The sequence below is a fragment of the Cebus imitator genome, unplaced genomic scaffold (genome assembly GCF_001604975.1).
Source record: "Cebus imitator isolate Cc_AM_T3 unplaced genomic scaffold, Cebus_imitator-1.0 Scaffold132, whole genome shotgun sequence".
Lineage (NCBI taxonomy): Eukaryota > Metazoa > Chordata > Mammalia > Primates > Cebidae > Cebus > Cebus imitator.
This window is the reverse complement of record NW_016107447.1, coordinates 5,003,905-5,018,688: the sequence shown is the minus strand read 5'-3', so window position 1 is coordinate 5,018,688 and position 14,784 is coordinate 5,003,905. Positions and strand designations below refer to the sequence as shown.

The 14,784-nt window shown below is 45.1% G+C and overlaps 3 non-coding genes across 3 annotated transcripts; all 3 read right to left on the bottom strand.

Annotated features, from left to right (window-relative positions):
* Positions 1–13,107: 13,107 nt before the first annotated feature.
* On the bottom strand, positions 13,108–13,198 carry LOC119473107. The gene has a single exon (XR_005202291.1). It is a non-coding gene; the product is annotated as a small nucleolar SNORD12/SNORD106 (small nucleolar RNA).
* Positions 13,199–13,451: 253 nt separating this feature from the next.
* Positions 13,452–13,542, bottom strand: LOC119473106. Its single transcript, XR_005202290.1, has one exon. It is a non-coding gene; the product is annotated as a small nucleolar SNORD12/SNORD106 (small nucleolar RNA).
* A 953-nt stretch (positions 13,543–14,495) lies between these two features.
* On the bottom strand, positions 14,496–14,590 carry LOC119473108. Its single transcript, XR_005202292.1, has one exon. It is a non-coding gene; the product is annotated as a small nucleolar SNORD12/SNORD106 (small nucleolar RNA).
* Positions 14,591–14,784: the final 194 nt, after the last annotated feature.

The following is a 14,784-nucleotide window of genomic DNA, read 5'->3' as shown; positions in this document are numbered from 1 at the left end:
TTCACCATGTTGACCAGGATGGTCTCGATCTCTTGACCTCGTGATCCACCCGCCTCGGCCTCCCAAAGTGCTGGGATTACAGGCTTGAGCCACCGCGCCCGGCCAACACAAACTAATTTTTAGAGACAGAAGTTGTGCAGTAGTAGAGGGGATGCAGGGAGGGAGGAATCATAAAGGAACACATAGAAACTTTGGGGAGTGATGCATATGTGCTCTCTCCTAGTTGGGGAGATGTTTTCATGGGTCTATGTCAAGAGTAATCAAATTGGGGCTGGGCTTGGAGGTTCATGCCTATAATCCCAACACCTTGGGAGGCCAAGGTGGGAGAACTGCTTTAGTCCAGGAGTTCCAGACCACCCCTGGGCAATAAAGTGAGACCACCATCTCTACAAATAATAAAATTTAAAAATTCTAAAGAGCAATCAAGTTATATACTTTAAATATGTGCCACCATCCAGGCGCAGTAGCTCACGCCTGTAATCCCAGCACCTTGGGATGCTGAGGAGGGCTGATCACTTGAGTTCAGGAGCTTAAGACCAGCCTGGCAAACATGGTGAAACCCCATCTCTACTAAAAATACACAAATTAGCCAGGCATGGTGGCAGGTACCTGTAATCCCAGCTACTCAGGAGGCTGAGGCAGGAGAATCACTTGAACCCAGGAGGCAAAGGTTGCAGTGAGCCAAGATCGCACTACTGCACTCCAACCTGGGTGACAGAGTGACTCCATCTCAAATAAATAAATAAATTTGTGCCAGGTACTATACTTCAATTATACCCCCAATAAAGTTCGAGGGGAAAGTTTATCTGAAGAAGAAAACAAACAAAAAAAGAAATACATTTGGAAGACTACACACCAAAGAGTGAATTATAATAGTTACCTCCAGAGAGTGGGGAAGGAGGCAAGAGCTGTCACTGTAAGTTGTTATCAACAGGCACATATTACTTACGAGTCTAAAGAAAAAAAGCAATACTGGTTCTGCCTGAAAGCCTCTGCCCAGCCTTTAGACTTGTCACATGCCCGGAAACCGACCAGGTCATTCTGCCAAAAAAAGATACTTCCTGGGTTTGAGTCAAGGGTTTCCGGCGGCAGATTCTCATCTGAAGACACTGAAAAATTGCTACCTCAGAACACCTTATATCTACATTTCGGACTGGGGCCCGCACAGGACGATAGCCTAGGGAAGATAATGGAGTCATTAGTCTCTGTCAAGGTTAGGCTCCGCCTGCCAGCTTCCCATCTGGGTAGTTAAACCAGCTGGCAGCCCTGTGATCAGTCTCCATGGTGTCTGCAGGGCAGAGGAGGAGGGCACTTCTGGACATGGCACTGGCTTCTTCAAAGAGGCAGGTTCCTGGGTAACTTCAGAAGAAGCAGACTAAGACCACGCTGGGGTACTCAGGCCTGACTCTGGCTAGGAAGGAGAGCCAAGACCTAGGCAAACATGGTCCGTCTGGCACATCAGGGAGGTGGGAACAGACGTCTGAGCTTTTGCATTTGTATCGTTGCCCAGGTGTGAGCTTCTGTTGTTTTTTTTCTAACCTCACCTTAAGCCTTAATTCTTTGAATGCCAGGGGAGTTGCCCTACAGCTAGCCCCCCATGAGCCCCACTTTCTTCCTTCCTAAGACCACGAAGATGTTTCAGGGGAGCGCCCCTCTGCCTGCTCCAGAAGGTAAACATTGATCAGGCTCGGCCCTCGCTACCCAGGGCATGGTCCTGCATCAGCTACCCCTGGGAGTGTGGTGGAAATGCAGAATTTCAGGCCCACCCAGACCTGCAGAATCAGAAGCTTCACTTGAACTCCCTGGAGATTTGATCATATTCGTTCACAAACCTGGCTGAACGTGAGAAACGCCAGGAGAGCTTTCCAAGATACCAGTGCCTGGGATCTTCTGCCAGAGATTTTGACTTAGTCAATCTGGAATACAATCTGGACACCAGTATTTTTTAAGTTATGATGTACATTTAGTAGCATGTGTAAGGTACACAAATTTTAAATGGATAGCTTGGTTTTCTGGGGTTTTTTTAAGATAGTCACTCTGTTGTCCACAGACACCGTCATAGCTCACTGAAGCCTCGATCTCCTGGGCTCAAGTGATCCTTCTGCCTCAGCCTCCCTAGTAGCTGGGACTACAGGCACACATCACCATGCCTGGCTAATGCTAATCCCAATACTTTGGGAGACCGAGGCAAGAGGATCACTTGAGCCCAGGAGATATCAGCCTGGGCAACATTGGGAGACACCGTCTCTACAAAAAATAGAAAAATTAGTTGGGTGCAGTAGTAGTCCCAGCTACTGTGGTCCCAGCTACTCAGGAGGCTGAGGTAGGAGGCTCACTTGAGCCCAGGAGTTCAAGGCTGCAGTGAGCCATGATCACACCACTGTACTCCAGCATGGGGGACAGAGTGAGACTCTGTCTCAAAAAATAAATAAAAATAAAACAAGTAAAGTACCTACCGTGAAGACTGGTAGGAAACTTTTTAAAAGGCAGTCGTTGCTATTATTATTGTAACTCAAGTGGGGAGAAATCAGACTGAGAGAGGTACATTAGAGTGGGCTAAAAGGTACGACAGTGAGGGATGTTTGAGGCAGCCTAATGCACACTGTTATAAATACCACCACACTCAACAAGCAGCCTCTCTGCTTCTAAAAACATCAGGTCAACCTGGGAAGAGGCAGAAGACTGCATATGCTGCAATTTTAACATCAAGGCAAAAAAAAAAAAAAATGTTCTCGCCCACTTGGCCCACTCCCATCTCGACCCTTCCTACCCACACAGTTGGGCCAGTCTATTTTAGCAAAAGACCATCTGGTTAAAGGAGGCTGACAAGGGAAAGAATCCAGATTTCTCCTTTTCTCTCTTTCAGAAAAAGATATAAATAAGCCCAAGATGGTCTGTTTCTGCTACCTTCTAAACAGACCTGTGATTAATTAATATCAGGACCATGGGGGACTACGATCAGAGGATGGGTCAGGTTGGCCGCAGACTCTGCCAATTCCACTCACCCAGGCTTTGGAGCCAGGGAAACTAGCCATCAGGAAACTATACAAACCTCGATTCCCCCCAATTTTGCAGGAAAAACCCAAGTCAGCAAAGAATATGGAAATCATTAAGGTATGAGGTCCACGGAGCCTGCATCTTAAAGAATGAATGCCCTCAGCCAGACAGAATGGCTCATGCCTACAATTCCAGCACTTTGGGAGGCGAGGTGGGTGGATCATCTGAGGTTAGGAGTTCAAGACCAGCCTGGCTGACATGGAAAAACCCCATCTCTACTAAAAATACAAAAATTAGCCTAGTGTGGTGGCGGATGCCTGTAATCCCAGCTACTTGGGAGGCTGAGGCAGGAGACCCACTAGAAACTGGGAGGCGGAGGTTGCAGCGAGCCAAGATTGCACCATTGCAGTCCAGCCCGGACAAAAAGAGTGAAACTCCATCTCAAAAAAAAAAAAAAAAAAAAGAATGAACGCCATCATCCCAAATCAGGTGATATGGGAATGGGGCAATTTAGAAAGTAAAAACATACAACTCCCAGTTAAATTAGAATTTGAAGTTAACAACAAGTAACTTTTTACTATGTCCCCAATATTGCATGGGGCATACTTACACTAAAAAATTACTTGTTATCTGAAATTCAAATTTAACAAAAATTAGCTGGGTGTGGTGGTACACATCTATAATCCCAGCTACTCGGGAGGCTGAGGCATAAAAATCACTTGAACCCGAGAGGTGGAGGTTGTAGTGGCCTGAGATTGTGCCACTGCACTCCAGCCTGGGCAACTGAGCAAGGCTCTAAAAAAAGAAGAAATTCAAATTTAACTGAGCATTCTATGTTTCAGCTGGCATCCCAGCTCAGGAATGACAAGAACAGTGCTGAAAGAGACACAGCTCAACCTACAGAGGTCTCCAACTGGTGGCCTCCAGACCATATGAGGCCCATGCATGTGTGTTGCTCAGTCTTCAGTTTATAAAACTGGAAAAGGCTGCCAACATTTTAAAGAACTTTGAAGGATTTCTGGCCTCTTTAAAAATGGGAAGCTTGGCCAGGCATGGTGGCTCACACCTATAATCCAAGCACTTTGGAGGCCAAAGCAGGCAGATCACCTGAGGTCGGGAGTTCAAGACCAGCCTGACCAACATGTTGAAATCCCGTCTTAAAAAAAAAATATATGGTAAGCTCCAACCATGCAGGTAGTAGCTGCCCCACTATGGGAAAATAATGGGAACAGAAGGGAACATGCAAAAGAGAGTGAGACAGGAGGATCGCTTGAGGCTAGGAGTTCAAGGTCAAACCCAGCAACATAGTGAGACACCCAAGCTCTACAAAAAACTTAAAAATTAGCTGAGTGTGGTGGCACACACCTGTAGTCCCAGCTACTCAGGAGGCTGAGGTGGGAGGATTGCTTGAGCCTGGGAGGTCGAGGCTGCAGTGAGCTGTGGTTGCACCACTATACTCCAGCCTGAGTCTCAAAAATCAATCAATCAATCAATAAAAATTGTCATACAACGAAACTATTTTTTATTTTGCTGTACAGTTCTTTGAATCTGTTTTTGTTTTCTTCTTTTTGAGGCGGCTCACTCTGTTGCCCAGCCTCCACCTCCCAGCTTTAAGCGACTCTCCTGCCTCAGCCTCCCAAGTAGCTGGGATTACAGGTGCTGGCCACCACATGCAGCTAACTTTTGTATTTTTAGTAGAGATGGGTTTCACCATGTTGGCCAGGCTGGTCTCAAACTCCTAACCTCTGGTAATCCACCCACTTTGGCCTCCCAAAGTGCTGGGATTACAGGCTTGAGCCACTGTGCCTGACTCAGTACTATGAATCTTAACACATGTACACGTTCATGTAACCAATACTGCAATCATGATACATCAAACATTTCTCTGTGTGATCCTTCTACATCCACATCTGCCACCCATCCTAACTTCTGGCAACACCATCATCTGTTCCCCATCAACATAGCATTGTCTTTTCCAGAATGTCAAATAAATGGAATCACACAGCATGTAACCATTTGAGGCTGGCTTCTCTCACTTAGCATCGTGTCTCTGGGGTTTGTCCAAGTTGTTTCACAATCACTATTTCATTTCTTTTCACTCAGATGAAGATGGCTATTACTGATTGAGTACCTACCCTGTAGCCAAGCATTTAGAAGACACATCGTCTCACTGGATCCTCACAGCAACTCCAGAAGGAAAGACATGTTACGCCCGCTTTATAGATAGAAGATCTGCGGAAGTTACTGCTGTCTGCCAGAAGCTGGGGCTAAGCCCAAGCTCCAAACCGTTTGTAAAACTGCTCTGTTCCCAGAAAACGAGTAGTGAGGTACAGGGGAGACGATATCACCACCTCTCAGCTAAAATTCTAGAAGACATTGTGAATCTCATTTGTTTCCCACAGCTTCCCAGAAATGCTTGTGCTTTTTTTTGGAAACAAAAGTCTCCCTGTGTTGCCAGGCTGGAGTGCAGTGGCGTGACCTCGGCTCACTGCAGCCTCTGCCTCCCAGATTCAATTCTTGATTCAGAATCACTGAATCAAGCGATTCTCCTGACTCAGCCTCCTGAGTAGCTGGGACTACAGGTGCGTGCCACCAAACCCAGCTAATTTTTGTATTTTTAATAGAGATGGGGTTTCACCATGGTGGCCGGGATGGTCTCAATCTCTTGACCTCACGTTCTGCCCGCCTCGGACTCCCAAAGTACTGGGATTACAGGTGTGAGATGCGGTGCCCAGCCATGCTTGTGCTTTTACCCATGCAGTGGGTGAAGGTCTTAAGCAAAGGCCTTGCAAATCAGGGGCCTAGGATAGCACTGATTCAAATCCCAGCTTTCAAGTACCACCTTCAAGGTATATGAAGTCACTACACCTCCCTGAGCCTAGTTTTCCTATCTATAAAATAGGGTAGCCAGACATGGTGGCTCACACCTGTAACCCCAGCACTTTGGGAGGCCGAGGTGGGCGGATCACCTGAGGTCAGGAATTTGAGACCAGCCTGACCAACATGGAGAAACCCCATCTACTAAAAATACCAAACATTAGCCGGACACAGTGGCGCATGCCTGTAATCCCAGATACTCAGGAGGCTGAGGAGAAGAATCACTTAAACCAGGGAGGCGGAGGCTGCAGTGAGCTGAGGTCATGCCATTGCACTCCAGCCTGGGCAACAAGAGCAAAACCATCTCAAATTTAAAAAATAGGGTAATAACAGAGTTGGGGTAAAGATTAAATGAGATAATAGCACAACATCAGCACGTGCCAAGCATCCAATAAACCCCATTTTACAGATGAGGAAACTGAAGCTTATAGAAGGAAAGAAACTTTTAGCCAAGACAAAGAGGTAAAATGACACTAAAGCATCAAATGTTTGGTGGGACTGGTGGGACCTGAAGCTAGAGAGATGGGTTGCAAGTGGTTTGATCATTAGAGGCCTACAACTGCCTCTGGAGCTCAGAGAACAGCAAAGCCAAGACTATGGGTGTGGCTGGGAGCTCTCCAGGGGGCTTCTCTGGCCCCTAGTTGGCAGGTATTTGGGCCATTTCTGACCTCAGTAGTATCTCAACTCTGAAGTCCAGCAAAAGCATTTGAGCTTTTAAGAGTCAGAAATTATCTCCTTCCTGTATCATTAGACTGCATTTAAGTAACATGCTGCAATTAAGCCAAGAGTTACAAATACAAGTGCCAGGCCAGGCACAATGGGTCACACTTGTAACCCCAGCACTTTGGGAGGCTGAGGCAGGTGGCTGACTTGAGGTCAGGAGTTTGAGACCTGGCCAACATGGTGAAAGCCCACCTCTACTAAAAATACAAAAATTGAGCACTGCGGCAGACGCCTGTAATCCCAGTTACTTGGGAGGCTGAGGCAGGAGAATCGCTTGAACCTGGGGGGCGAAGGTTGCAGTGAGCCCAGATCGCACCACTGCACTCCAGCCTGGGCAACAGAGCAAGACTCAGTCTCAAAATTAAAAAAAAACAAGAGCCAGACTGACAAAATCAAATGCTGGCTCTACCACTTACCAGCTGTGACACACTATATATATATACACACACAATCATATGTGTATATACACATGCATGTATATAGTATATGCACAGGCAATACTTGTTAAGCAGCAAGTAATATGAAGAAAAACATGGCCAGCATGGTGGCTTACACCTGTAATCCCGGCACTTTGGGAGGGCAAGTAGGATCACTTGAGCACAGGAGTTTGAGACCGGCCTGAGCAACATAGTCTCTATTTTAAAAAAATAAATCAAAAACAAGGTAAGGGAATAGAAAGTGATAGGGAAGATGACTAGATAGGTCCCCAGAGGGGCAATTTAGGCAAATACCTGAATGACACAAGGGAGGGGGCCGTGCAAAGCTCTGGGGGTCTAGGGCAGGTCATTCCAGGCAGAGGGAAAAAGAAGTGATAAGATACTGAGGTTGGAGTAATCCTAAAGGAATAGAGAAGTCAGGGGGCCCATGTGGCTGACTCAGATTGAAAGGGAAGAGGAATATCACATCGGACCTGATGCTTTGGCTTTTCCTGTGAGGTGGGGAGACACTGGAGGCTACTGAGCAGAGAACTCCATACCTAATTCAGGTTTTGATCGCTCTGGTTGCCTCTGAATTCATTACAGGAGCAAAGGCTGAAGTAGTGACCAGTATTCCAAGCCTATTTGATGACGGTTTGGACCAAGATGGTAGCAATGAAGACACTAAGAGGGGGTGGGCTTCAGATGTATTTTGAAGATAGAACCAGTAGGATTAGCCAAGGGTTTCACATGGTACATGAGGCTGATTGCACAGCTCCCGACCAACTGGACTGCTGGTGTTGCCAATACCTGGGAAGGGAAGATTGCAGGAAGCAGATTTGCAGGGACTGGGGTTAAGGAGTAAAGCATCAGGCATTCAGCTTTGGACATGTTAAGTCAAATGTACAAGTCTGAAAATGCAGGTTGTTGGCCAGCCAACAGCTTTGAATGCTGTGCCAAGAAACTGAAGTAGCATCAGCTGACTTACTTAGGTAACAGAGGTGCTCTCAAGTCAAGACTTTTAGACTGGGGATTTCATTATGGAATTTAGAATTTACTGCTCTGTAGCAAGTTACCTCAAAACCTAATGGCTTGAAATACATTTCCCATAGGTCAGGAATCCAGGCAGAGTCTGGGTGGGTCCTGCTGTTTCTCACAAGTATCTGCAAGTGGTTTTCTGGGGTGGTTGTCATCACACCTCTGCTTTGGAAAAACATGTTTACAAACTCACATGGTTGCTCACTCCTCCCACACTAATGGCTCACCCTCAGTTGCTTGCTACATTGGCCTCTCCCAACATGGCCGCTTAATTAAAAGGGAGCAAGCCAAGGAGAATGAGAAAATGGGGTAGCAAGTCTGAGAAGTTGCACTAGGTCCAGACTAATTAAGGGGAGGGGATTCTAAGCCAATACCAGGAGCCATTTTAGAAATTGAGAGTCCCATCTTTGAGGTGGTATTTCAAGGTATTTAAAAAACTATTCAGTGTGTATTAAATAAAACCAAAATATTCATCACATTGATAAATGATGCAGTCTGTTTTTGCAATTTCTTACGAAGTTTATAAACACAAATAGCATACCCCAAATCACCCTTATTCACCTCATGCAACCACTGGTCTAATACCCATGATAACACATACAACCTTGAGCAGGTGTAAGCATACCCTCTGCTTCTCTGCACCTGGATTTGAACTTCTGCCCAAGCGTGCTTGCTTATTCTTAGGTTTCCAACGCAGAAGCCAATCACGAGGCACTGTGATTGCCTGTGGAATGCCATGCTTTGCCTGCAGAAACCAACTGCCCACTACAGTGATCCTCCCCTCAAAAACCTAAAACCAAATGAAACTGCAAATACCTAACTGCTACTTGTTATCCATGTTCAATGGTTATCTCCAATGAGCAAACACAATAGCATTTTGATTTGAAAGATTTTATTTTCTTTGTCCAGGCAAGAAATTTCCCCAAGATCTAACAATGACTGATTCTTCCAAGTTGGCACAGCTATGTCCACAACAACCTTGTCGAACTGGTTCAGCCAGATCTTCACTTTCATGGAAGCACAGGTCTGTCCTTTTCTTTCCAGAGGCCTCCTCTCATATTCCACCACCAGTTTCTAAAAAAGAAGGTGGATCGCCATCAGTGCTCCATTCCAGATTATGGTGCTTCTTGTTTAGGGCATGAAAACATGCATATGCCTAAGACCTGGTCACTCCAAGTCCATCCACTTTGGTATACAACAAAATATTGATCAAAGGAACTGGGAAACTTCCAATGTTAAGACAACTTTAAGTCTGTACTTTACTGAAGCCCATGTCGTGCTGTCAAAATGTTTTAACCTTTATCTCAAAATGACTTCATAAGAATCATTGTTATATGCAAGAAGTCCAATATATGAATGTTGGACTTTAAACTATGCACATTCACACATCCATAAACAAAATACTTCTGAGGGGAGGGCAGAAGAAAAAATTATAAAAAAAAAAAAATTCTAAGATGAGTCATCACTGACCAACATGAACTACAATTTCTGTGGGTTTTGAGGTTTTAGTTTTATATAAAAGTTGAATTATCAGGAGCCACACCTATTAATCTGCTTATTCCCCTTCCTAGGACACTAGGCAAATTGGAGGATGATGCAACACAGGGATTTGGTAAAATAGCTTTTGTATTAGCACAGCTTATTGTAAAGGTCAGCAGAAACAACATACAATCATGGTGATGCAGACCACAGTATGCTTATCTGCTGTAAATTCCAGCCATGTGACCAGACATAGAGGTAAGTGTCCCCAAGAGACACAGAAAAGGAGTGGTGCTACTTTCTCTTAAAGGACTTAAAGGTGTAGACTTCCAACACCTGTCAGCTGTGTCTGTCTCTCCTGTAACCAGGAGCTGAGGGTGGCTCATGGCAGTAGTTATGACGAATCTTATACAAGTACACAAGTTCGATCAATTGAATCCCAACTTAATCTTACTTAAGTGCATTTGCCAAGGAAAATTAGCTCCATCCAATGTTCAGTCACTTTGTCGTCTTTTACAAGACTGTTAGATAATGGGTTTCTCTTCAAATTTTAACTTCCTTATTCTTTGTTCTCAAGGTTAACCCTCATACCTTCCTGCTCCTAGTTACCCATTCTGTAAACAACCTCTCCTGCCAATCCTAACCTGTAAACCACATCTGTTCCTTATCCAATCAGGACTACTCAGATTGTGTGCTCCAGCCAATGGGGATAGGACACAGAAGCAGGGACTAGCTGCATTAGGGATAAAAACCCCTTCTCTCCTTTGTTCAGTGTGAGCAGCAACCTTTGGCAGAAGTAAATTTGCCTCATTTTCCTTCCAACTCCGAGCTCTTATTTCCAACAAATTGGGGGCCCATCCAGGATTCCCATTCTCCGTCAGGAGGGGCCAGTGACCACCTCTCTTGAGAGGCATCCCACCACCTTGTTGTGGTGGCCTCACAAACAGACTGGGTCCCACCCTCAACAACACAGGCAGAAATGATCCTCACATAGCACAGGGACCAGGTAACTCTCCACAGACTAAAGTAAGAAAAGTCATGGAGGCAACAAAGTATTTTCTTGGAGGTCAGGACATTCTGGAGGTTGAAAGTGTGTGAATGAGATGCACAATTGAGTTCAAAGCGAGTGTTGAGTCTGGATCTGCAGTTCAGTGGTCACCTCATACAGCTTATGGTGGATTCCTGTCTTGGGGCTTATACCAACACACCAACGCTAAGAGGGACCTGAAATATTCCCTCCAGGGAAGCAGTCAGAAGGATAAAGCAAAAGAAGAGTGCAAGAAACCTCCAGTGGTGGTGGGGGGGTGTAGTTTGAGCATGTAGAGATAGGAAAAGTAAAGAAATCTCTAGAAGCCAACTCCTCTGAAAGGAATAAGGTCTCTACCCCCAAACAGCCTGCTAACATGGGCCCAGTAGATCACCTGGCTCCATCAAATCCCCTGCCTCAAGCAGGCATACAGGACGCCCCTACTCAGTCCCTACACCATCTAATCCCGAATCAATGCACCACATTCCCTTAGCCACATATTCAAGCATGTGCCTCCCTCGGAAACTTGAGCATGAAATACAAAGGAACAATGTAAGAAGGATATTCTGAACTTCCCTTTCCCCTCCACCTCCAAGGAATCAGCCCCAATTCTCTTCCCCTCAAGGGAAGTACCACTTGGGGAAGGAGGCACTGGCTTCAGGGAAGAGGTATCAGCTTCATAAATGTCCCCTTAACCAAGTCCAAAATCTAAAAAAAGAACTCAAGCCCTTATGAGATGACCCTTATAGGGCAGCAGATCAAACTGATCAATTTTTAGGATCCACTTGTATATTTCGGCCAAGCTTATGTCCATTTTAGGCATTGTCTTCTTGGGAGAACCACCATGTTCCATAGGGCTGCTATGGTAGTCTGGGAATAGCCTCCCAGTCAAAATACTCCTGCTGCAGAACAAAAAGTCCTGGCCAAAGATCTCCAATGAGACAGTAACAATGCAGCTCACCTAGAAAATGTAAGACCTAAGGGATATGATAGGGGAATTCTTGAGTCGGTACCCAGAATATTTCCCAAGCATTCAACAACTATAAGGAAGGAAGAAGGACCCATGGAATTCCTAAGTAAGCTTAAAGAACATATGAGAAAATAAGCATGTTTAGAGATGCACGACCCACTGGGGCAAGGGATGCTAAAGCTTCATTCTGTTCCTAATAGTTGGCCAGACATCTCTAAAAAAACTACCTAAGATAGAAAATTGGAAAGACGGTCCCATAGACAAACTTAGCCATTCATAAAGCATAAGAAGGGACAAAGAGAAGCAGAAACAAAGGGCAAAAATTATGCTGTCCACCTTACAACAGGGAACTCTGCAATAGAGGACACAAGGAAATAAAACTTAAAAATCCTCTAGGCCACCAGCAACTAAACCATAAGAATAGGCAAATGAAACCTGGAGGTCACAGTGCAGGACAAAGAGGGGAAAACAAATGTTTCACATGCAAAAGAGTGGGTCACTTCAAAAGAGAATGCTCTGATTGGGAAAGAGAGAAGGCCACTCACTTATGGCCTTAGCAGAAGAATAGGGAGGTTAGCAGCTGTCTTACATGTTGGCCCAAAGAGATTCCTCACTTCATTAAATCTACTTACCACTGCAGAAGAAAATTCATCCCAATGTATGGGTAGGAAAAAAAGAAATTGAGGAAGACTTCAAGTCACTCCAATCCATACACAATTAAGGAACCCAGGGGAAATGGTAAGAAAAAACCAATCCCATTCCCTAGAGGGCAGAATAGGTTTAAAGCCTGTAGTTGAAGGTCTCATTCAGGATAGACTCCCTGAATGCTCTATGTCCTCCTGTAACACCCCGATATTACCTGTAAAGAAATAAGATGGGGCCAGGCACAGTGGCTCACGCCTGTAGTCCTAGCACTTTGGAAGGCTGATGTGGGTGGATCACCTGAGGTCAGATCAAGACCATCCTGGCAAAAACGGTGAAACTTCTCCCACCAATCCCAACCTACAACCTGCATCTGTTTCTTATTTGGAAAAGTCCCCCTCACTCCTAGCAACCCTCTCTGTAAACACTTGCAACTTTCCTGCAGAAACTGCCCTTTCTGCAGCTGTAGCCTACACCTCTGCTGTTTAAAACCCCTTCCCTCCTTTGTTCGGCATACTCTTGTGGCCAGGAGTGTGAGCAAGACCCTCTGGCAGAAACAAATTGCCTTGCTGAGAAATCTTTTGTTGCAGTGCTTTTCTTTGCTACTCCAAGCTCTTATTTCCAACAAAGAACTGTTGGTACCAACAGGCCAATGACTTATTCTCCCAGCTTATCCAACTTGGAAACGGGTCCTGAAGTTAGGCCCAACCGAACAAATTTGGCTGGGGTTGACAGCTAGAAAACAGAAACCTTACCTGTTACAAGGTAGAACGAATCAAGCAAAGATCAAGCTGACAACACACTGGCACACGTGGCTCAACCTATAGGAACATAACAGGTCAAAATAAGCTACCTGAATGGTAGAAAAAAATAGAGTAAGCCCAATTCTAATGAACAAGAAGCAACAGTCTCTGATAAAGATAGGAGTTATTACTGGGGCCAATGCATCAGACAAAACTGGCCAATAGTGTAGAGATCAACAGGGTCGATCTGACGGGGAAAAAAAGCTGTGTCATCAGCTGCAAAGGCCACATGAGTCATACAAGTAGGGTGACAAACCCACACTGAAAACCCCCCTCCACAGAGCCTATGCCTAGTCAGCCAAGCAAGATGTGTCGGCACCACTTACCAGTTACATATATATTCTATTTCCCACAACCAGATTCATCCTGGTCCAATCAAAGCCTGGTTTTGGCCAACAGCAAACCTGAGATGAAAAAACAGAAAAATGAGCTCCCGTCAGCTAGATGCCCAGGGAAGCTGGGACAGAAGAGCTGCTCAAGCTGGCATATCAGACAGAAACTGGCTTAGAGAAGTTAGATCAACATGGTCGATCTGTCGGGGAAAAAAGTTCAGTCATCATATATGCCGGCAGGAAGCTCTTAAGTAGTAAGACTTGAAAGCCCTGAATGAGTAAAGATTTGGTTGGTATGCTTCATATCTGCGAATTTGCATTCAGTGTTTGAGCACTTCTGTGTTCTGTCCTATAGCTGGCAGTAATTTAGTGGCCAAAACGCCCCTGTCTTTGCTGCCTACATTCTGTTTGAGTATAGGCCCATGATAGAAGCCAGTGTGGCTGATAAAGCTGAGGAAGTAGTTGGGATTTACTGAATTGCTAAGTGAGCAAGTGCCAAGAGGTTGCATTTTAACACAAGTTGCCACAAACAGCTGACAAAAGAACAATCTGGAACAGTAAGCTTCAAATGTGTTCCCATGTGGTCCAGATGTTAAATGCCTCACTCCTGGACTCCAGCAGAGTTATGCAGTAGGACATTGGTTGGATAAACAGAAAAATACATTTGGCTTTCTAAAATACGTCAATATATCATCCACTTGGAAACGTAAGTGCCCAAGCACACAGGTAGAACGGAATCCAAAAATATGCTTAAGTGGCATTAAAATGTTAAGATACCTTTTCACTAACAAGGTTCTTCCACTTCAGGCATTCCTCTTAAACCTATTTCTCCACCAGAAACCTAGGTCCAATAGGTAAATTGCGAGAATAAAACATTCAGAACAGTTTTTAAAATACCGAACAGGTGGCTCAATAGAAAATGCTTTAATTTGTTAAATCCCACGTTTTATCTAGGAAACTAAAGGTTCTCAAAGCACGTGTTTTCTACAATAGGCCCATAGGAGACTAAGGCTTACTCAGGAGATTGAAGATTGTAGATATCTGCACGTAGTTTCCTTGGAGGCCCAGTGGTGACTCCCTCCTCCAAAATCCATTGTCCCCTCTGGCTGCTCTAACCTGTGAACAAACAAATAAAGGGAGTCAACCGCCATCTTCCCAAGATCGGAAACGAACAAGGCCGGGCCTTTTGAGGCCGGTGTGTCAGAAATAACTGGCCAAACGTTTTAAAACGTCAGCATTGTCGATCTGATGGGGAAAAAAAGTGGAAAGTCATCATTTACACCAGCCAAGGGCTTCTCAAGCTTGTGCAGAAAGCATTGGCTTTTCCAGCTCTAACTCATTTCTCTCACATCCTTTTTTTTTTTAAATATATAAAGAAGGGGTTTCACCATGTTGGTCAGGCTGGTCTTGAACTCCCGACCTCAGGTGATCCGCCCGCCTTGGCCTCCAAAGTGCTTGGATTACAGGCGTGAGCCACCAC